This window comes from Echinops telfairi, unplaced genomic scaffold (assembly GCF_000313985.2).
Source record: "Echinops telfairi isolate 266 unplaced genomic scaffold, ASM31398v2 ScPeMD7_3533;HRSCAF=4204_1, whole genome shotgun sequence".
Classification (NCBI taxonomy): Eukaryota; Metazoa; Chordata; class Mammalia; order Afrosoricida; family Tenrecidae; genus Echinops; species Echinops telfairi.
This window is the reverse complement of record NW_022107432.1, coordinates 22,743,598-22,760,000: the sequence shown is the minus strand read 5'-3', so window position 1 is coordinate 22,760,000 and position 16,403 is coordinate 22,743,598.

Sequence of the window (16,403 nt, the reverse complement as noted above, 5' to 3'; positions counted from 1 at the left end):
GTCCCCCGCAGGGCCATGGGCCAGTGAGGGGCATCACGTCTCATAGTGGGGCTGGCCATCCAACAGCCTTCTTTACAGAAATAGAAAAACCAATCCTCAATTCTATTTGGATAGGCTGGTGGCCTTAAATAGCTGAAAAAGTGCTGAAAGAGATCAAATTCATACTTCCTGATTTTAAAAAAACTATAGCTACAGTAATCCAAAAAGTCTGATACTAGTATAACAATCTACACACAAGACTAATGAAACAGAATTGAGAGTTAGGACATGTATTCAGTGCCACCTAATTGCACAGGTAGAAACTGTTGAATTGGTGTCTATTTTGTTCTGTTTATTCTAGAAAACAAAATAAAGAAGATAAATGCATATGGCATCCCTGAGATTATGGCCCTTAGCCCATCCAGGTCTAAAACTGAACTCACTCCTATGGATCAATTTTCAGCCAGACAGTAGATGGGTCAGTAAGAGGAACCAGCATTTGTCTATAGAACTATGGTGATTTGTGTGTTGCTGTAATACTGGAAGCATGACACGCATGGTGAACAGGTTTCAGCAGTGCTTCCAGACTAAAAACAAACTAGGAAGAAGTAATACACTGTCCACTTCTGCAGGGATGAGTCACTGAAAACCTTATGAATAGCAATGGAACACTGTCATTGCCAGAAGATGTTATGTTTTAGTCTGGGTGGAACTTGAGAAAAAAATTCATAGACACTCATATGTGTGTGAGAAAGAGCTTTGTATAAAAGACTAATTGTGTATTAAGAAAATATCCCAGTCCAGTCCAGATCAAGTCCATAAGTCTGATATTAGCCCATATGCCCAATACCAGTCTATAACTTCCTCTTCAGACTCACGCAACACATGCAATGGCACCAAGTGCAGGAAGATCACAGGCCAGTGGGTGGCAAGTCTTGTGGATCCAGTGGCAGTGGAAGCATCTTAGCGCTGGTGTGGGTCTCCACGTGGCCCCTCCAGCTCCAAGGTATAGCTCCATGTGGCTTGTCAACAGGAATGTCTAGCAGGAAGACGAAGCAGAAAGTCTGTCTATATCTAGCCTCCAGTGAGCTATATAACACTTTGGCACCTCCAAATGAGGTCATCAAGCTGGGACCTGATTGACAGGCTAGACTCCACCCCTTCGCAAGTTGACAGGAGATTATGTAACTGCCACAAACTGGAGTGTGGAATATGTGAAGTCTAGGTCTAGGAAAACTGGAAATCATCAAAAACTAAACAGAGCACACTAAAACTAATATCCTAAGCATTAGTGAGCTGAAGTGGACTGGTATTGGCCATTTTGAGTCAGACAATAATATGACCTACAACACTGGAAATCAAGAGCCCTGAGGACATGGTGGCTAACTGTAAAGCCAGGAATTTGAACCCACTAGCCACTCGGCAGGAGGTGGAGGAGGCTTTCTATTCCCATATTTGTAGCTTGGGAAACTCACAGGGATAATTCTACTCTGTGTTGTAGGCCTGCTATAAATTGGAATCTCTTAATGGCAATAAGTTTGACTTTGAGTTTTAAGCATGCTAGGAATGCCAAATTAAACAGGAATGGCTTCACATTCATTATCACAAATAATGAAGTATAATATCTCTCTGTGAGAATATCTGTAAATCTACAAAAAAGTCCAAATAATACTATTATTCAAATGTACACACCAATCACTAAACTAATGATAAGGAAATTTACCAGCTTCTTCAGTTTGAAGTTGATCGAACATGTAATCAAGATGAATTGATAATTAATTGGTGATTGGAATGTGAATGCTGGAAACAAAGAAGAAGGATCAGTTGATGGAAAATATGTCCTTGGTGATAGAAACCAAGCTGGAGATGCCATGATAGAATTTTGCAAGATCAATGACTTCCTCATTGCAAATACCCTTGTCAACAACATAAATGGTGATGGTGACTCTCAGTATAGACCAATATGGGCCTCACTAGTTGGATGACACAGGAATCAAATTGACTACATCTGTGAGAAAAGATGGTAGAGATGCTCAATATCACATGTCAAAACAAGGCCACTGGCTGACTGTGGGACATACCATCGGTTGCTCGTATGTAGCAAGTTCTGGTGGCGCTGTCAGGTAAGTGTTGGACTAGCCATGGGTCAGCCATTTAAACTCACCGATCGCCTGCTCAGGACACAAATGAAGCTATCTGCTCCCATAAAGATCTATAGGCTCTGAAACCCCGTGCGCATCTCTGGGAGTCAGCACTGACTCGATGGCAATGTTTCCGCTTTGTTTTGCTTTAAGTTCATATTCTAGCTGGAGAGAATTAAAACAAGTCCACAGGAGCCCAAATACAACTTGGAGTCTGTCACGCCTGAGCTTAGAGGACATCTCAAGAACAGATTTGACACACTGAACATGAATGACAGGAGACCTGATGAGCATGAAACGTAAGCAAGCAAAGGGCCACGAACAAGACAGGAAAGAAAGAAAAAGCCAACGGGGTTGTCAAAAGCGACTCTGACACTTGCTCTTGAACCGAGAGCAGTGAAAGCAGATGGAAGAAATTATGAAGTGAAAGAGCTGAGCAGAACATTTCAAAGGGCAGCTCAAGAACATACAACAAATTATGATCACGAAATGTGCAAAGACCTAAAGTTAGAAAGCCAAGAAGGAAGGACAGATTCCGCAGACCTCGAGCTTAAAGGACTGAAGAAAAGCGTCAGACTTCAAGTTGCCAGGCTGAAGGATTTAATCGGTGAAATAAGGAAACCTGGTGGTTCTATTGGGTAAGGATTGGACTGTTTACAGCTGGATCAGCAGTTCAAACCCAGCAGCCATATCACAGGAAAAAGATGAGGCATCTGCTCCCATGAAAATGTACAGCCGGAGAGACCTTATATAGGATCACCACGAGTCAGAATCGATCCATGGCAGGGGGGTTAGGAGAACAATACTCAAGGATGCAGGAAGCAGCGTAAGAAGGCCGGAGGACTACACAGTCACTGTACCAAAAAGCATCGGCTGTTATGTAACCATTTCAACAAGCAGCGTATGATTGAGAACGGATGGCAATGAAGGAAGAAGGTCAACCTGCCCTGAAGGCACTAGTGGCAACCAAGACTCCGGGAATTGACAGAATACCAAATGAAATGGTTCCACGAACTGGTGAAGTATTGGAAACACTCATTAGTCTATGCCAAGAAATTTGGAAGATGGCTCTCTGGTCAACTAACTGAAACAGAGCCATATTTATGCCCATTCCAAAGAACGGTGACCCACCAGATGAAGACATTGCAAATACAACAATATTGTCAATATCATATGCAGGAAACTTTTCATGAAGGTCACTCAACACCAGTTGCAGCAGTACATTGACAGGGAGCTTCTGCCAAAGAGGCAAGCTGGACGCAGAAGAGAACATGGAATGGGGCTATCATGGCTGGCATCTGATGGATCTTGGCCCAAAGCAAAAACTACCGGAAAGATGTTGACCTGTGTTTTATTGACTATTCAAAGGGATTTGATAGTGTGAATCATAACGAATGATAGATAGGAATTCCAGAACACTTCATGTGATTATACAGAACCTGTGGCTAGCCCAAGGGGGAGTCATTCAAACAAAGCAAGGTTTAAAACCAGCCTTTCTACTAATAGTTGTGTACTTAACCACTCACTCAGGGACTCCTCTATTTTTTTTAAATATGTCTATGCAAAACAGAAGGTATATAAATATAAAACCTATAACTAACTCACTACCATCAAGTCTACTCCAATGCTTAGAGAACCTATAGGACAAGGTAGAACTGCCCCTTCAGGCTTCAGGCTTCTGAGACTGTAACTTTTCTTTCTTTTTTTTTTTAGTGCCTTATTTCTTCCTTTTTTTTTTTAAATCATTTTATTAGGGGCTCATACAACTCTTACCACAATCCATACACACATCAATTGTGTAAAGCGCATTTGAGAGACTGTAACTTTTCAAAGGGTAGAAAGTCTCATTTTCCTCCTGTGGAGCGGCTGGTGGGTTCAAACTGCTGACTTGTTGACCTAGCAGCCCAATGTGTAACCACTATGCCACCAGGGTACATACAACCTATAAGATATACAATATTTTGAAACATGTAAGATAAAAGCCTTTTAAAAATACAACCCAATTTAAAAGTCAGCAAAACATTTGAATAAACTTCCCCAAAGACACTATACAAACGGCTAATAAACATATGAAAATAAGCAGCTGAGATGTTCAGTGTCTTCAGCCTCCGAGAAATGCACATTAACACCACAATGAAGAGATACCACCACCCACACCCACCAGAAGGAATAAAATAAATAAGATTATAAACCACAACAAAGGAGGGCAACATCGCAATGGTGTGCAAACGGGCCTACCGAGAGGCAGAATCTCCCACCCCCATGTCCAGGGGAGGGCAAAGGTCGGATGAGGAAACTCCCAGGGCCAGCAGCGGGCGGGAGTTCCAGCACAGATCAGCAAGACCCATGCACCCCAGAGCCTGAAGACCAAGAAGAGAGCAAACCTTCTGCCACCCCACAGAATGAAGCCCCAAACTCTGTAGCCAAGTTCTCCGCTGTGCGGAAAGAATGGACAAGGAGCCAGCTGCACGGCCCTTCTGCTATCTGCAGAGCTGGGCCTGCAGATCCCAGTTAGGAGTGCAGCTATGTGAAGGTGGGGTGTGTGCTTCCAGATCTCGCATTGTCATCAGATGATCCATTAGGCCATCAAAGGCTCCTTTCCATACCAGTTCTATCACTGCCACGTCCACAGTCAGGGAGGCATCCTTAAAGATGACCGGAGTCCTGCTTTGACGGTTTCAAAGCTCTTGCTGTCTGTTTGTTCCCCTGTGACAGACTGCAACCCTCTGGGTCTTCTGGTTGGAAGCAGGGCCACTCAGTATTTGACCAACAGAGCAGAACATGGCAGGATAGCCAGACAAGTGGACCAAGAGATGCGGAACATAGGTCACATAATTTGTACTCAGTGTGAAGAAGCTGGAGGTATCTTGTCTCTGTGCTGCAAATCTTTACAGCCTTTGCCATAGGGACTTCTGTGCATATGTTACCCTGATTCTACTCGCTGCTTTTATTCTTTGGAGATGGGGAAACCCCCTACTAAGATAAATGCTATCCAGGGAAAAGCTTTGTAGCTATAGATTATTTGTGTTTAAAATGCCTACTCGCAAGTCTTGCTTCTTTGGGAAATCAAAATGTATTTTGTGTTGTACGAAGGAAATATCATGCTAACATTTTTTAAAGTGCATTTTATACCAAGTGTTATATACTACCAAATATTATACTGCATTTTATCCTCATTTGTCATTATCTGTATGAAATTATAAATGTAGCTGGGGATGACGAGGATTTGTGTCATTTTTACTCACACCCAGATCTGTTTCTGAGCAGGTGGCCCATGCTGTTGTGGAAATGTTTTACCTTTTACCCCTGTCGGTTTGGAATGAGAGGATGTCCTTTTGCCCTCATAGCTCAGAGAGCACCCGATATTTCATCTCAAACACAATAAACATGCTCCTGAAAGCTTAAAAAAACCCCAACAAAACCAATGTTGGCGAGGATGTGAAGAAACAGGAGCCTTCAGACGCTGGGTATAAAAAAGCACAAACATTTTGCAAAACAGTTTGGAGTTTCTTAAAAAGCGAAACCTAAGTTTACCAAAAAACCCAGGGTCTTCACCACGTGGCACTGCTGTCACAGACGTCGCACACGTGCGTAACCAACAGAAACATATTCTCTCGCAGTTTAAGAGGCTAGAAGTCCGAATTCAGGGAAGGGTTTCCTTCTCCGTTGACTCTGGAGGAAGGCAGGTCTAGTGTTGGCTCTTTTTCCACCCTGAAGACGAGCACCACCCCAAGTGGTCTCTCCAGTGAGGACCTGGCAGCGGGAGCAGATTATCTAGCAAGTAAGGGAAACCTGGGCTTGCTGTGGCTATTAGGTGCCATGGAGTTGATTGGGACGCATCTCAATTCTTTGGTCAAGAGAAGGAAACACTGCCCGGCACCTGACTGTGCCGTCCTTAGGTTTGAGCCCATTGTTGCAGCCACTGTGTCCATCCATGTCACTGGGGGTCTTCCTCTTGTTCACAGCCCCTCGGCTGTACCAAGCACGGGGTTACTTGTGTTGATGTACTGATCAGTAGCGAACAATTCCACATGGGTTGACAGTATTCTCGACAGATTAGTGAGCACGCACGTGTAAGCCTGTGCTTCCTTTGTGCATTGGGTTCTCTGGCCCTGGCTGGGGATTGTACATTTGAAAAGAGGCTTTGATTCGGTGTGGCGCTGCGGTGGGATTGGCAGAGAGGCAGGATGCCAGCCGGACCTAGAAGCAGAATCTTTCATGTGGAGAAAAAACTGTGGCAATGTTCCCTACAGATTCCTAAGTAAGTCGATGCTGACCTTGCTATTGGGGAACGCAACACTGCTGGGAGGGGGAGGATATGGGCTAGAGGAATATCTGGGTGTGGCAAGGGACTGGCTCAGATCCTGGCCTCCAGCAAGTCGCCTTGCTGATAACTAGGGTGCAAAGTGCAGGCAGACGGGAGAAAGTCGGCAAAGTGGGCACCGGGGAGACAGAACCAAGTATCTTGGAAAGCCGTTGGGCTGAGAGAACTCTTCTACACTCCTCAAAGGTACCTCTCCCACTCTCATCCTTCCCAAACCCTCCCAGACCCTCTGCCGAATCAGCCCACCTCCACTCCTACTATCTCTGAGCACACCTGGTCAGCCAGGCTCCGCGGACATCCGGCCCAGGCCTGTTGAACCTGAAGTCAGTCTTCAAAGTGGTAGAATCTTCCTCCACTTTATGGTTGTGGATGATCTAGTTGCCGATGCTTTCGTCCCTTCCCTCCTCAACTCCTCTTCCCGGTGGGCTGTTCCTCCACTTCCCAACAATTCCTCACAGTGGAAGGAAAGAGACAAACATGTACCTTTGGCTTTCTGGGAAACTGGGTGGAACTTAGGGGTCAAGTCATACAGGAAAGAGAAATGAGGTGTTTCAATGATCTTTCCTCATTTATGTCCTAGGAAAATAGGAATTTGTTGATTGGTTGTGGCCATTGGAAAGGGTTCCACTGATGGTATGATTCTTATGTCAAACTTTTCATTGAAAATCAGGACTGAAAAAACCAAGCTCACTGCTATCCAGTTGACTTTGACTCTCAGCAACCCTATAGAGGGTTTCCCGAGACTGCAGCCTGTACAGGAACAGACAGCTTCATCTTTCTATCATTGGTGGGTTTGAACCGCCAAACTTGCTGTTAGCAGCCCGACAAGCATCCCACAGGGTCGTAGGTGGTCCTATGCATTCCCCAATAGCAAGGTCAGCATCGACTTACTTAGGAATCTGTAGGGAACATTGCCACATTTGTTTCTCCGCATGAAAGAGTCTGCTTCTAGGTCCGGCTGGCATTGGCCTCTCTGCCAATCCCACTGCATCTACAACTTTTGAAGACCCAAAGATCTTATAAAAATCGGAGGGCAGCATCCTCTGCATCTTCCTCAGAGGGCTGGTGGGAACTCAGTTCCACCTGGCATGCCTGAGCACTAAGTTAGCCTTGGGCGGGGGTAAGCAGAGAGAAAGCAGTAGCAGAAGCCTCTTCCGTTCGGAAGTGGCCTCTAAAGGCCTCCTTGTCTTCTAGCTCTTAGAGAGCTCAGACTTCACCCCATCCTGCTTGCACACATGCATATTAGTTCAGCCTCTAGGCAGGACAATACGCTTATCTAGAATGGCTAAAGCAAATTTTCAAATCGCTACTTTCCCATGCATTTCTTAAAAAACCGTTATAGTATGAATTGGGTGCGGATTGACAGAGCAAATCCGCTTCCCATTCAATAACTCATACCATCTTGCTTGTCATTGATCACCGTTGCCACAACGTAACATGACACATCTCATGTCTTCCGTGTTTCCCATTTCCACCACTCCTTTCCTCGCCCTTCTGAACTCTGTCTGTAAGGAAAGTTGGCCTTTTCATCTCAAAAGGTTGATTATTCTAAGGACTGTGTGTCTCATTAGTGTTACTGTTCCCCTCATAGACTGGTCTATTGTTTGTCTGAAAATTGAGTCATGGGTGTTGAACTCATTTTGAAGGATGACTAAGCCATAATCTTGGGGATTCCATCAGTCTCTTTCTAACCAGCAGGCCTGTTGGCTTTTATGATTTGGAGTTTTGTTCCACATTTTCTCTCACTCTATCCAGGGCTTCTTTTAATGTGATCTTTGTCGGAGCAACTGGTAGTGGTAGCCGGGCACCATCTAGTTCCTCTGGTCTTGTTAGATCTCTCAGGGGAGAGAAATACCTTGGTCCTTGGCTCCTCGCGAGAAAGAATTCACGCCGAAGCCTGGTTTATGATCCAAGTGAGTTTTATGAGAGTTAGAAGAAGTTTCAGGTTTACACAGGCACCTGCAGGGCCCCTCACCTGTGCAGCCTGCCCAGAAAGTCACGTGGTTGGCTCCAGGATCCTGCCTTTTCAACTATTCCATGGGAGGCATGGTAGATGACCCTGGTCGACCCCATTAGCTGAATTGAATTGACCTTGCCTAGATGGGCCAATCCAGGTGCAGCGCCCACCCAGGTGTACCTCCCCTTCCTGGCCAGAAGCCTGAACCTCTGAGCAGGTGCAGTGTGCCACTTCTGCCTGGCCGGTAGCTCGGACCTCTGAGCATGTGTAATGGATGCCCCCGTCCCTAAGCTAAACTACCTAGCAGTGTCAGGATCAGGGAGACGGATGTTTGAATGGCCCATTAGTTCACTGGGTTAATTGTTTCCATGTTTTCATCACTCTTCTTTCCTCTGGGCAGGGAGAGACCAATATTTGCCCCTTAGATGGCTACTATGAGCTTTAAAGACCCCAGTTGCTACTGCCCAAAGTCGGATGTGAACATATTGTTTGGTGAACTATGTTATGCCAGTGGACCGTGGTGTTCCCTGTGCCCCCAGGCCAGCAACCCATCTCCTCAAGGTGTTTGGTTTTGTCTAAGAAGTGTTCATAACTTTGTCCCTGCATGCTCCCCCACATTCTTGGGTATATTTACAGCACAGGCAAATACATGTGTAGAATTATCCTCTGCCAAAGCTATATACACTTGTGCATATAGTCCCAATCTCCGTCCCACACTGGTTCACCCTTCGTGTCTGTTCATGCATCCCCTCGAAGATGACCATTATTGCAGGATTGTGTCTACAACAGCAATGACTTCTGTTGCCTTTCACTCTTGCCCTCTTCCTAATGTCTTCCCCTACCCACATCATTTTTTGCTGACCTCCCACTTAGAGTATATTGCCTTCCCTTTCAGGTTAATATTTCCCCTCTAGTTAGTGATTCACCCTCTCTCCCCTTTCACCCCTGGTAATCATCAGAGAATGTTTCTTTTTGCGTGAGAAACTTTCCTTCACTTTTCCCAGCAATGGTTTCATACAATATCTGTCCGTTTGTGGTGGACTAGTTTCACTCCACCTAATAGCAGAGTTGTGAGGTATTCATGGATTGATCATTAGTCTTTGGGTAAAGAATATTCTACTGTGGGCATGAATGCAGTAGAGTTTGTTTACCCATCCTTCCACCGATGGGCATCTAGGCTGCTTCCATCTTCCCTCCTTTGCTACCAGAACTAGTGCTGCACCGAACACGGGTGTTCATATCACCTCTTCCTGCTGTAGCTCTCAGTTCTCGGGAAGACACACCAAATCGTGGGACTGATGGATCATACGGTATTTCTATTTGCAACTTTTGAGGTGTGAAAGTTAGACTTTGTGTCAACTTGGCTAGATCAGTGGTTTGGTAGTTAAGGCCTAGTAATCCCCCAAGATGTGACCTAACAAAATATTATCAGATCCATACATAATGGGATTTCCACCCCCACCCCCACCTGCCCGTAAGTTGCCAATCAGTTGTAAGAAGATTAAGGTGAAATGCAACCCCACTAATCAGGTCACAGCCCTGATGCAATCGAAAGGAAGTTACCTCAGGGGAGGAGCCCTTGTAGCAGAGTCCATTATGGCAAGGTCAGCAGTTTGAACTCACCAGAACCTCTGAGGGAGAAAGGTGAGGCTTTCTGCTTCTGTCGGCCTCAGAAGCCCACGGGGCCAGTTCTACTCTGTCCGATGGGATCCCTGTGAGTTGAAATGGACTCAATGTCAATTTGGTTTTAGGTTTTGGTTCTGCAGGGGGGTGGTCTGTTTTCTGTATAAATAGAGGCTGCGGGAAAGCTTGCATGCTGTTTTGCTGGGTTTGGGTCCTGCGTCTGGCTTACTGACCGTCTGGATTACTGACCTCCAGTCCTTTGGACTTAAGCCAGTGGCCTGCCGTGTTGTCCGCTGATCCCAGGAGCCCATTGGCGACCTCCCATCTGCTCAGCCAACCTTGGCTTCAGCCAACAGCATGTGATCTTCCTGCCCATCCTGGGTTCGTCAGCCCCCAAAGGTGCAGCTGTTAGGAGAAGCCTGCAACTTCATATCTGATTTGGAGCTGCCTGGATTTGAACTTCCACTTCCACAACTCTGTGAGCCATTTTCTTTATAGAGATAGAGACAGAGAGAGATCTCACTAGTTTTGCTTCCCTAGAGAACTCAGTCTAAGACAAACTGCCATACTGTTTCCAAAGTGATTGTATCACCTCGCACTCATTTTTAATGAGTAAGAAAATAATGGTTCAAAGTTTTTTTCCCATTTTGTCTTTTATCTCCTGGGATGAATTAGAGTCCTTAAAATTAACCTGCCTGTCTATAGGGTTTTCCAGATCAGCAGTGATTATATAATCTACAAGTCTCACTGGGGACCTGGAGGTTGAGGCAGGAAAAAGTCTGAGAAATTAGGTAGGGATGGGAAGGAAGCAGGGATCCCTAGTGGCACAGTGGTGAAGTGCTCAACTGCAGACTGAAAGGGCGGACGTTCAACCTGCCCAGCTGTGCTCCACTGGAGAAAGGAGTAGGAGATCTGCTCTTATAAATCTTAAACCAAAGGAAAATCAAAACCCATTGCCATCAAACAGATTCTAACTCATAACAACCCTTAGTAGAATGGGCCCTTAGGGCAGGCGTGCTCCGACTACGGCCCGCGGGCCACATGCTGCCCAACAAGGACATTTATCCGGCCCGCCCAGTGTTTTTGCCCCGTTTGTTTTTTCACTTCAAAATAAGATATGTGCAGTGTGCATAGGAATTTGTTCATAGTTTTTTTTTTCCAACTATAGTCCGGCCCTCCAACAGGTCTGAGGGACAGTGAACTGGACCCCTATTTAAAAAGTTTGAGGACCCCTGCTTAGGGTTTCCAAGACTGTAATCTGTGAGGAAGCACACTGCCCCATCTTCCTCCCACAGATTGGCTGGTGGATTGAAATGCTAGCCTTTTAGTCAGCATCCACGCATTTACCCATTGCCCCACTGAGGCTCCCTCTGTAAAAATTACAGCCTAGAAAACCCTTTGGGGAAGTTTTACTCTGCTGTAGAGAGTCAGTATGAGTCAGAATCCTAGAGCTCAGCTGCTAACCAAAAGGTTGGGACCCACTAGAGCAGTAGTTCTCAACCTTTCTAACGCCATGACCTCATGTGGTGGTGACCCCCCAACCATAACATTATTTCCGTTGCTACTTCATCACTGTAATTCTTTTACTGTTATGAATCGGGCGACCCCTGTGAAAAGGTTGTTCAACCCCCAAAGGGGTTGCGACCCACAGGTTGAGAACCACTGCTCTAAGGGGGAAAAAAAAAAGACCTAGCAACCTGCTTCAATAAAGATGACAGGCTAGGGCCCTTCCACCAAGGCCTACCTGTGGCCACTACCACAGCCACGTCTCTAACAATGCCCGAGAAGCTCCAGGACATCTTGTGAACATTCAACAATACCATCAAAGGGCTGTGGAACATAGAACCTTTGCCATCACTGCCATTAGGGGTGTGGGTGACCATGTGGTCCTGTGGTGCTGAGGAACAAACACATAGATCTCACCAAGAGAGCAAGAGAGCTAAGGATCACACAGAAATCACTGGGACACGAGATCCCAGACTGGTTCTTGAACTGATAGATGGCAAGGATGGCACGTGCAGTCATGTCCCAGACAACGGTCTGGACAACAAGCTCCACAAGACTTGGACCAACCGAAGAAGATGCAGGGCCTCCAAGGGCTGTGTGCTTTCAGGAGGAAGCACACCTGGACCACTGGCCACTGTGGCTTGACCATGGACATGACCAAGCAATAAGACGAGAGGCTTTATCTATGAAAAATTTATTTATACACATTAAAATAACAACACCATAGGATTACAGCCTAGGAAAACATATGGGGCAGTTCTATTAGGTCCTGTAAGGTCACTGTGGGTCAGAATTGACTGGACAGCACACAACAACAGAGAGAGAGTTTAGCACACAGTGAGGGGGGTGTGTGTGTAGGGATATGAAGCACTCACTTGTCACACTTTGTGAGTTTCATCCGGGGCACATCAGCACATCTGTAGCCAATGTCTCCAATTATGCCTGTGAATGAGAGTTCACGTTCAAAGTTTCACCAAGAAGAACAGCCATTCTGGATCCATCCACCCTGCAATCAATGCCAAAGAAAACCAGAAACGGACAGGTGCAAGGCTCACCATAGGGGTAGGTGGTGAAGGCATTCAAAACGTGATGCTCACTCCACAACTACCACCCCGCTCCAGCTGACCCGTCCTTGGAATTCAGTCAAATATGCCACAATGGAATTAAAGATCTTCCATGTGATTTTCTGTTCCCACATTGTCTATAAAGTATTGCTTTTACAACAACAACATTTTATTAAAATAAAATCATGTATATTTGGTGTTGGAGAGCACTTCAAATCAAAATCTTCAGGAAGTTTCCTGGATTTGATATTGGACTCTGAGGTCCTGTAGGAGAGGTGCCAGTTTGGCTATTGAAGTTCCTGGTCCAGAGCCTGGGCTTGATGCATAGTAGTCCTGCCATCCTGGACAAGACTCCTGACATCAGTGGGGATTAATCCTGAAGGTGAGAGTCCCTGGAAGCAGATTGTAGGCCCCTCTCCCAGTTTCATTCAGCAGGTCTAGAGCTACCCCTGGAATATGATTTTAATAAGCACTGCGCATGACTCTAATAAAAGTGGTACCATGCTTTGAGAAGCCCTGTCCCCAACTGCTCAAATCTCTATTTAAAATTACTTTATTCCAGGAGGGGAGGGGGAGGGTGGGGGAGGAAAGGGGAACCTATCACAATGATCAATGTATAACTCTCCCCCCACCCCCTGCGGGGGACAAACAAAACAAAAGTGGGTAAAGGGAAGCAGAGGTTGATGTACGACATGAAATTTAAAAAAATAAATTATCAAGAGTTCATGAGGGAGGGAGGGAGGCAGAAAAATGAGGAGCTGATACCAAGGGCTCAAGTAGAAAGAAAATGTTTTGAAAATGATGATGGCAACAAATGTACAAATGTGCTTGACACAATGGATGGATGGGTGGATTGTGATAAGAGCTGTAAGAGCCCCCAATAAAATGATTTAAATAAAAGAAAAATTTAAAAATAACAGTAATTTATTGTGAGAAATTTCAAATATATATGAAACTAGAAAAAGTATATTGGACATCTGTATACCCATCACCCCTTTCAACAAAAAACCTTGTTTCAGCTATAGTCTCGTTCACTTTTCCAGAGTTTGAAAAATATTCTTGACATTAATCTATTTCATCCATAAGCACTTCAGTGTCTATAAAGGATAAGAATTTTAAAAGTAAACAACTCTAATACTACTGCCAATTTGAAAAATTAAATATTAATTCTTGTAATTATCCGATATCCAGACAGCATTAGAATATCTATCTGATTGCTTCATCACATTTAAAAAATAATTTGTTCAAACTAAGGCCTAAATTAAATCCATATATTACCATTGGTTACCTTGTCTCATGTTTCTTTTACTTTTTGGTTTCCCTCTCCATCTATTTTCCCTTTGCAATTTTTTGTTGTTGTTGGAAAAACAGGGTCATTCATTGTATGCAGATTTTCACAATCTGGGTATTGATAACCACATTTTTTGGTAATATTGTTTACTATGTTCTTCTGTCTCCTGTAATTCTTGAAAATGTAGATTATTTGGATCTAGTGGCTCAATCTGTTTGCAATGATTTTTGTGTGTGTGTGCAAGAATCTTTTTTATAATGAGGCATGTAACGTCTGGATCTCTCGTTAGCAGGCAATAACGATCATAACCTAGAGGATGCATTTATCATTAGGGTTTGTAAAAGTCAAGCCTCCCATTCTTCACTTTTAAACATAGGAACATTAATTACTGTCATTGGGCGGCAATAGGTTTGTTAATAAGATGTAATCAGATAATCACAGGTATTTGCTGAGCGCCTACTTTGCCTCAATGAGGCATAGTGGGCAATGCATTGGCTACTAACCCGAAAGTCAGCCTGGTTTGACCCCACCAGCCAACTTGAGGGAGAGAGAGGCGATCTGCTTCTGTGAAGATTTGAAGGCTTGGAAACCCAAAGGGGCAGATCAATTCTGTCCTATAGGGGTCACTATGAGTCAGAGATGGCTTGATAGTTTTTTGGTTGGTATTCTGAATCAGACACTGAACACGCTGGTCTATGGTAGTAGATACTATATTTTGCCCAGTAAACTCATAATAAAACTAGAATGCCAAGTAAGTTGACCAAGACCTAGCTCAGTGCTACAAATTGGTTGGGTTGGGACCCTAACTCAGGTCCATCCAACCATAAAGCATATAACCGGTTGTCGCTGACCGTTCAGAGTCATAGTGCCCCTACAAGACAGAATATGAGGGGGCTTCACAAGGTTTGTGGGGGAAATTCCATTATCTTTTCATTCCATTTCTCCACAAACTTCTTAAAGCCCCCTCCTAGAACTGCCCCATCCATAGGCCTTCCAAGGTTGTACTTTTTACGGAAGAGCCCGGATGGGTTATCTTGGACTCCTACCCACAAGGTCAGTTCCAGTTCACCAGCCACTCCATAGGACAAAGATGTGGCTCTCTACTCCTAGAAATAGCTAAACAAAACGCATTGCCTTCAAGTTAATTTCAACTCATAGCAACCCTATAGGACAGGATAGAACTGCCCCTGTGGGCTTCCAAGGCTGGCTGTAACTTTTTAAGAGACGCGAAAGCCTCATCTTCCTCCCAGAAGAGCGGATCGTGGTTTCAAACTGCTGACCTTGCAGTTAGCAGTCCGGCTAACAACCCAGGGCTCCTCTGTAAATAGTGATAGTCTTGGAAATTCACAGGGAAAGTTCTACTTTGTCCTATACGGTTGCTATGAATTGGAATCGAATCTACAGCAATGAGATTATTCTTTTTAATCTTTACGGAATGGAGTGCTTCATTTTTCTCCTTTAGAACTGCTGGTGGGATTGCAGTGCGTGGTTAGCAGCCAAGAACTTAACTACTGTGCTGTCTGGGCTTCTGTGAAGCTTGTGCTTCTCGCTATTGGAGCTACTCTCTGGGGGGACCTAGCAATTCCTCTCACAGGCACTTGCCCTAATCCATTGGTTGGTTGTTACCCAAACCAAATGCATTGCTGTCAAATCGATTCCGACTCATAGTCCCTTCAGGACAGGGTAGAACTGACTCTGGGCTTCCAAGACTAACCCTTACAGAAGTAGAAAGCCTCATTTTTCTCCCAAAGAACACCTGATGGGTTCGAACTGCTGACCTTGCAATTAGCAGTCCAACAGGCAACCCACCTCGTCACCAGGGCTCTTTGTTAGACACTATCCATTCTGTACCTCATTTAACCCTCTGCATTGTACTGTTATTGGTATTACTGGCCCCATGTCGCAAGTAAGGTTTTCCGTTTAGAAGCTGAGTAGTTAAGGAATATGCCCCCAAGGTCATACGGTCTTGGGGGCAAGGAAAGAAATGGCTTCTTTAAGGTGACCAGATTTTAACTTGGTAAAGCGGGACGTCGTTGATAAAACTCATCTCCTGGTGAAATAGCCACAAGGCAGCCGAAAACCGTATACCCTAGCTTGTCGTGCATTCTTTCCAAAAATCGGGACTTTTAAAAAACGCCGCGGGACGCGGGGAAAAATGGTTTAAAATCCCGCCCGTTTGGATTCCCAGCTCTGTAAATTAGGTTCCGAATGACAGCGCAAGGCCGGTGACGACTAGCTAGTGTCAAAGAAACGGAAGCGTGTATCGTCTCTGGCAGGGTGTGAGGGGCGTCGCTAGAGCAGACGCTGGGCCGCAATAAAAGATGAGCCGGTGGCGGGGTACCGGGGTACCGAGCTTCTCTCCGCGGCTGCGACCGAGGGTGGTGCGCATGCGCGGCGGCCTCGCGGCAGGGAGAGGCCCACAGCCTCTTTGAAAGGTCTTCCCGCCTCTAGGGGGCGCTCTGCGAGACTGACCGGCACCGGCACCGGCACCGGCACCGCGTTCCTCGGTTTCCCCCGT